Below are 7,630 nucleotides of genomic sequence, written 5' to 3'. Positions count from 1 at the left end.
TTAGCTGGGCTTTTTTAAATACCCGTCTCGAGATATTAATCGAGGCTAACTAGGAGGTTTTTGACCTTAATACTGAAATTGCCAAAGCTAAGGAAGCAATTGAGAAAAATCAATAATGTCAAAGCTTCTCAACACCCGAGGATGAAAGTTCCAAAGGTGATGAAGATGGACTCGCTCCTGGTCAAGCAGATGCCCAACCTTTGTCTTCTTCAGTTAATCTCTCTACCCCCGTTGTTGATGCTCCTTAGTATATTTCACCTTTTATCTTAGACGTGACTTGGGTTTGTGGAAACTTATTTTTTTTTTGTTTCAAAGTGGTTTTTGGGAAGTTTTTCCCTCCCTATTTTCGGGATGTTGACATTAATGTCATTTCGCAACATATTATGCTTTTTTGCTCTTTAAGTTTTCAAGCTTATACTTGCATTCAAAAATGCTTTAATAGTCCGTATATTTAATGTGCATGGATTTTTCATAAAAGAGGTCCCTTTTATATTAACAACACTAATGAAGATGACGTCTCACCTTCATATTGGTGCAAATTTATGAAATATGACGTAATTCGAAGAAGTTTTATTTTCGAACCTTCAAACAAATATTCATGTACAATATTTTCACAATTGCTTGCTTTATAGCAGGTTTACAAGTACAGGTGTATTTTCCTGTGACTAAATCTATGGCCTTAACCTAAAATCTCGTGGGAGTTTTCTATAGGTTCTTCAACTCTTTACTGCCTATTCTTTCTGCGAGCTTGAAAATATAACATTTTCTTCAAGGTTTTTCCTTTGGCTAAGCTATGCTTTCGTGGTGTACACCTTATGTCCTTATGTACTTCTTCATATGAATAGTCTCCCCAGTGTTTGAGCATTGACGCATGAGAACTTGAACACTGGATCAACTCCTTGCTTTGGTCCTTTTCCTGAAAAAGAAAACACACACAGGACTCGGAGCTAACTTTTTAGATGATGACTGCTTAACCCTAGCAATCAGAATTGTTGTAACCTAAACTGGGAATAATTAAGTATTTCGCGTGTCTGTCGGGTCTAATGTCATCATCTGGTATGGGTAAGCTTTTTGCCTATCATTTAAAATGGTTAGTAAAACTTAAACGAACGAAATACGAAATGATGTGATACCTGATCGTGGGTATTGGCTTCTTCAAAAGTAATACTTCTTCAAATGAACTGCATTCTAATGGGATGGTAACACCTTTCCATCCATGTTTTCCAACTCGTACGCTCCTTTTACAGCAATGCCTTTAACCCTGTACGGGCCTTCCCAATTCGGACTCAGTTTTCCTGTATTTGCCGCTTGTGTTGATCGAAGCACTTTTTTGATAACAAAGTCCCCAATCTTGAAATATCTCAGGTTCACCTTCCTGTTGTAGTACCGTTCAATTCTTTGCTTTTGTGCCACCATTAAAGCTGCCCCCTTTCTCTCTTCCGTCAAATCTAAGTTCGTAAGAAGTTCTTCTTCGTTTAACGCTTCATTTGTATGAGTGTACCTTGTGCTCGGTTCTCCTATCTCCACTGGAATTAAAGTATCGGTTCCATATACGAGCGACAATGGGGTTTCTCCCGTGCTTATTTTTACGGTGTTTCGTAAGCCCATAATACCCCCGGTAGTACTTCTGGCCACTTGCCTTTTGATCGTCTAATGGTTAGGATATCTGGCTTTCACCCAAGAGACCTGAGTTCAATTCCCCATAACGGAATCAAACTGTTTAACCCAAAAAATAACTTTCAAGGTCAAAGCAATTAATTTTATATGACGGGTCACAAGCAACTTATTCTATCCGAAATATATAATTTTTTGTTAATACAACGTGATAGAGATGTGAAAAATAAATTTAATGACAGATAATATAATAAAAGTAAAGCAAAGAAGAAATAATTCTTATTGGATGATCCTTGATAAGATGATGAGTCGAACAGAGCTTGAAGAGCCGAACCATGACTAACTTGGGAGTAAAATGCAATGAATTACAATATATATAATTGTAGAGAAGAAATTAGATGATTACAATGGTGATAAAGTGTGTCTATTTATAGAACTAGATCTAGGCAACCATTCTCCTTGAATTATGGAACCAATTTGAGCATTTACTTAATTAATCCGTTACTTTTGAAAGACTTGTAACAGCTGAGTAAATGCTGGAATTACGTCACTGATGAGTTACTTCCATAATTGATGAGTAAATCCCGTACCTGTTGAACTCGTACCTGTTGAGTCAATTTAATTGATTGCCTTGTTATGCCTGTTACAACTATTTATTGCATTTATTGTATGTTACATAATTGATTTGTAACTGATGGTGTAATGACGATAAATTCCATGTAATCCGGAATTAATTGATTCTTTTCTCATTTGTAAGTATGAGCTACACTCTCGTACCTGATGTGAGGCTATTCTATGATGATATGTTCCGAGACTAACAGGCACGGTACGAGTATGTTCAATCCCGATAGTGTTTCTCATATCATCTTTACATGTCATTCTTTACTTTTCTCATAACTTTGCTGACACGTGTCGCTGTTTAATAGACCCATATGGCAAGTCTATTTTTCACTAATACACACGCGAATTGTACCCTTATTGTGTTTGTGTGTCAAAAATCATGCCACGGAACGTACCGCTGATTAATGACACTTTATTATTATTTAAAGTTAATTGGTCAAATCACGTAAATGCACACTTGAATTAGGATTTATGCAGGGGCGTATCCAGCCCTTTACTACTGGATTCATCTGAACCCAGTATCTTCGGCGCGAAATACGAACTTATGTACAAAAATTATTAAAATTAAAATAATAGTAGATATGAACCCATAACTAAAAAAAATATGATAGGTTCAACACTAAAAATCTTAAAAGTTGAACCCATAAAATTTAAATCCTGGATCGGTTTCTGATTTTATGTATCATAGTTATACCACCCGAACTATACGCATAACCATGATAATTAGATTAGGCAGAATACATAACTGAACCCTTAAACTTGGTCTTTTTTGTCACTTGGACACTTAAACATAGAGTTGTTCCTATCAGGCACTTCAACTAAACCACATATGTGCCAATTAGACACTTTGTATACCATCTGAGAAAAACTTTTATAAAAATTAAACGCGTGTATTACAGTTGCCTCTAACACCTTAAAATATTTTACCTTATATAATTAATCCCCAAAACAAATTGAAACTCATTTTCAGAAAATGGAAAACCTGACCGTTGGCTCTGGCGACTTAGTGCCTTTAAAAGCTCACTGAAAATTTCCTCTGTTCAACTTCATCTCACTTCTTCTTGTTTCAATTTTACTGAAATATCACGTTATTCTCTCTATTCCTCGTCTAAGTTGGTATAGCTTACAAGTGCCGTGTAAAGAGAACAAGCATGCCAAATGAGAATAATCAAATCCATGTACACTAAACTTTCTTTTTAAAAATTAAGAGGAAAAATGATGGGTTCACGGGAAGAAGAACTGAAATAGAATGTAGGGTAAAAGTTAGCTTTAATTGGAATAATATATTAGAATATAATAATAATAATAATAATAATAATATAATAATATAATAATAATAATCAACAACCTTTTTCTCATGTTCACGCGCCATTCCCCACGCACTCAATCATGTCACTACAAAGTATCTAATTAGCACAGATGTAATTTAGTTGAAGGACTTGATAGGAACAACTCTATGTTTAGGTGTCCAAGTGACAAAAAAGGCCAAGTTTAAAGGTCCAATTATGTATTCTGCCATTAGATTATTAAAATATGCCTAAGAGCATACCAACGGTTCTCTCTAGGTTTTGCTCTTCTCATTGAATCCGTCCGGAGAAAAATCCCAGCCCCTTTTTCTGCCCCCACCCCCCCCGCGGGTCCCTTTTTGTCCTTGAGTACCATTTCCAATTACTCCCTTTTTTATCTTTATTATTGGTCTTTTTCCTAAAATAAAGCTTCCTCCCTCTTTCATATGTGATTGTGTAGTATTTATCTTGTGTAATATTTATGGTGAGCAAGCTATGGTTTTTTGTCATGTAGTGGGATGAAAATTGCCATGAAAGTGGGTGGTGAATGATTTATGGAGCGGGTAGGAATGATGAAGTGGTAGAATATTATTTAAACAATGCTATTTTTACTAAATTAAAATTGTAAAATAAAATACTAATTAGCTACTTTTAATTTAAAAATAATAAAAGAATAATTCAAAATAGTTAACTTACTAAAATTAAAGAAAATAATATTTTTTTGGTGATTCTTCTTTCCTTTTGTAAATGAAACAAAACTTACACTAAAAATGTGACTTTTTTTATGGTTTTTATTTTTTTAAATAAAACCCACTAAATTGAAATAAAAAGTCTAAAAATCAAGGTAAAGAGTCTAAAAAGAAAAAATTTACGCTAAAAGATTGCAAAAGTCGTCGGTCTAAAATTAGGTGCTCGCATATAGCAGTGCAGTGTATAAAAATAGTGTAAGATGATGGCAATTACCGAATATAATTTGTAGCAAAACACATTGCTTCCCCACTAATTGATCGAAGTATCAAACGCTGAAAGAAATCATAAGATGGCTTCATCATCTCCTAATCCCACCCCTTCTGCATCCATAATCTCAGAGAAGCTAATCAAACCCTCCTCTCTAGCTTCTCCTACTAAAAGATGGCACAAGCTCTCCTATCTTGATCAAGCCTTTAGTAACATATACATTCCCTTTGCACTTTTCTACACCAAAAAACAACTAGATGGTGTTTCAGTGAATCCTACTAAAATATCTTATATTCTTGAAGACTCATTATCCAATACACTATCGTCATATTATTGAAAGACTTAAGGATAATACTATTGTGGATTGTAATGATGCTGGTGCTGAGTTTGTACAAGTCCAAATCAATTCCCCTATATCTGAATCACTTCAATAGCATAATAATGCTTTTGAAGAGAGATATTTCCACAAGGGTTGCCTTGGTCTAGTTGTACAAATCGTGCATTAGTTGCAACTGAAATCAGCTACTTCAATTGTGGAGGAATAGTTGTCAGCATGTGTATATCCAACAAAGTTGGAGATAGACACAGTGGTTACAATCTTTTTAAGGACTGGGCTATCACATCTCGCGAGCCAAATCAGTCAACAAAACCTTGTCTGTACAATGTCGAAGAATCCATCTTTCCTCCGCCACCTAGTGGTCCTTTCCTATCCCCACATTGCACATCCAACAAAGATGAAAGCATTCACAGAAGATACACTTTTTCTGGCCAAAAACTTGATGAACTTAAGGCCTCAGTAGCTGCTAAATCAAGTGTCAAAAATCCATCGCGCAATGAAGTTGTCAGTGCACTTCTCTTTAAAAGTTCCGCTGCTGCAGTAAAAGCAAACTCTGGTAATCCATTCCAACCATAGGTTATGACTCAAACATTTGACTTGCGAGAGCAAATTGGTTTGCCGCCTGTATGGGTCAGAATCCGATCTCACGGTAATTAACGGAGTTAATCTCGTCTTGAGCTAATCCATAATTAATAAGTGGTATGGCCACTTATTCATAACAGGATTCGACTCTTGTCCGATTTAATCTACGAGGGCACGGCCCAGTCATTCCCCCATGGGGACGGAACCTCAGTGTGGCCACGGCCATTTATTGCCAGCTCACGAAGCTCACATCTATAAATACTAAGAGTGGAAGCCCTAGAAGGGGGGCTGCTTCTTCACCACTATTCACAAAAGAGAGAGAGAAGAGAAAAATATACCCATCTTATGGGAAGAGAAAACACCATTGTAAGGCTCTGAACCTCTTCATGGAGAGGCAGACCAAACCAATATTATCAATAAAAGCTGTTAAGATTTCTTCTCCTAACCTTGAGTACTTATTTTCATGTTCTTCGCTTGGTCCAATGAATTATTACGATTTGCTATGATTTTCCCGTAACTTATTTGTATTGTTTTGCACTCATAAAGCACACGATAACTTTTGAGCAAACACCGCCCAATTCTATTGGATTTATTGTGACAGTGGCTTTCATATCCATACTCACTGAGGAAGATATGACATTATCAAATATAGTGACCGAAATGAGAAAGGAAAAGCAACATGTCTGCAGTAAAGATAATGTCAGAAATAATCTACTTCTTAAAGAGTTTCTTGAGCTAGAATCAAAAGAGAGAACTTTCTTCAAAACTCAAGAAAATCCATTTCATTTTAGCAGCTTAGTGAAATTTCCACTTCATGGAATCAATTTTGGCTGGGGGAAGCCTGCAAAAGTGAGCATACCAAATGGCCCAAATAACAGATTAATCATCTTGGTGGGTAACCTAAGTGGTGGAATTGATGCAGTTGTGTCACTGAGGGAGCAAGATATCTCTGTCTTTGAACATGACGCGGAGCTTCTCAAATTTGCTATTCCAGTTCCAAATTTTTAGAGGATAAACACCATGTTTTTGTTTGTGTGTGTCGTATTTTTTAATGTAATAAGCTTGTCGCAAAATATACTTTTGCTGTTGAGTTCGCTACTGGATCATAGTTGTCTTTTATTGATCTTCAATGTATACATCTTCAGGACTACAGAATAAAGGATAGCAAACACTTGTTTTTGGAGTCCGAAATTTTTTTGGTGATTTTTTTGGACAAAAAGCACATTTTTAATGTTAAAAAAAAAAAAAAAGTTACACAAATAGGCACTTCGCAGTACTATACTGTGAATTGACTTAACGAAAATTTAGCCGTTAAGCTAATTCGCATTAGAGTACTGCGAATTAATAAAAAAAAATTTTTTTTTTTTACAATTCGCAGTTCTATACTGCGAATTGCTTAAAATGGGCCCAACTCTATTTTCAATAGTCAATTCGCAGAATTATACTGCGAATTAGTAATTCGCAGTATAATACTGCGAATTGCCTTTTGAAAATATAACCCTTCTTCTTCCTTGGACCGACAGAAACGATCCCCCACCCCATTAAAATAGTCCTCTGCTCCAAATCTGGTCCCCACCCCCCGTGAATTTTTTAAAAAAAAAAAATTCGGCCCCACCCGTCATCTAAAGAGCAAGGAGTGTAGGTCCCAGGCACAAGACAAGCTTTGGATTCCTTCTTTCGAGTGTAAAAATTCCATTTCAATCAAATTCAAAAAACTTAAATCGAGGTATTTCGATTTTATTTATGTCGAAACTCGTATAGTACATGCATATTTGTATTGTTTAATGTGTTTCCAGGAGCTTCAAGAAGCTCGTTTTCACTGCACAAAAAGAACAAAAAGATAAGTTACCCAAAACTCCGGAAAAATACTTTAGATATAGCTATATCGCTTTACTTACAAATCGTACTGTCTTGACGTTTCATGATGGATATTTTCTTGTTGGTGATTACTCCCGGATGGACCACCGTGGTCCAATACTCCAGAACTACGCATATTCCAACTAAGGGCGGGGTCATAACTTGTAAAATTCATATCCGGACAGTACCCCCTATGAAAAATATGAGTGTTAATACAAATCCAATTAAAACATAAAATAAACATCGCTAAAGCATAGTAAAATTGAAGTTTACCAGTCGTCTTGTTGATTATATAAAGTCGAAAAATTATTTTGTGGCTGCTCATTCGCCGGTGGTGACAAGTTTAAATCAAGGCAAGCTCTTTCATCAGCAATCT

General features: G+C 35.8%; 1 pseudogene; it reads left to right on the top strand.

Moving 5' to 3' along the window:
- Nucleotides 1–4,560: 4,560 nt before the first annotated feature.
- Nucleotides 4,561–6,537, top strand: LOC109209085 (annotated as a pseudogene).
- The last annotated feature ends 1,093 nt before the right edge of the window (nt 6,538–7,630 follow it).

Source organism: Nicotiana attenuata, unplaced genomic scaffold, assembly GCF_001879085.1.
Source record: "Nicotiana attenuata strain UT unplaced genomic scaffold, NIATTr2, whole genome shotgun sequence".
Taxonomy (NCBI): Eukaryota; Viridiplantae; Streptophyta; class Magnoliopsida; order Solanales; family Solanaceae; genus Nicotiana; species Nicotiana attenuata.
The sequence above is the reverse complement of the archived record's forward strand: the minus strand, read 5'-3'. Positions and strand labels throughout refer to the sequence as shown.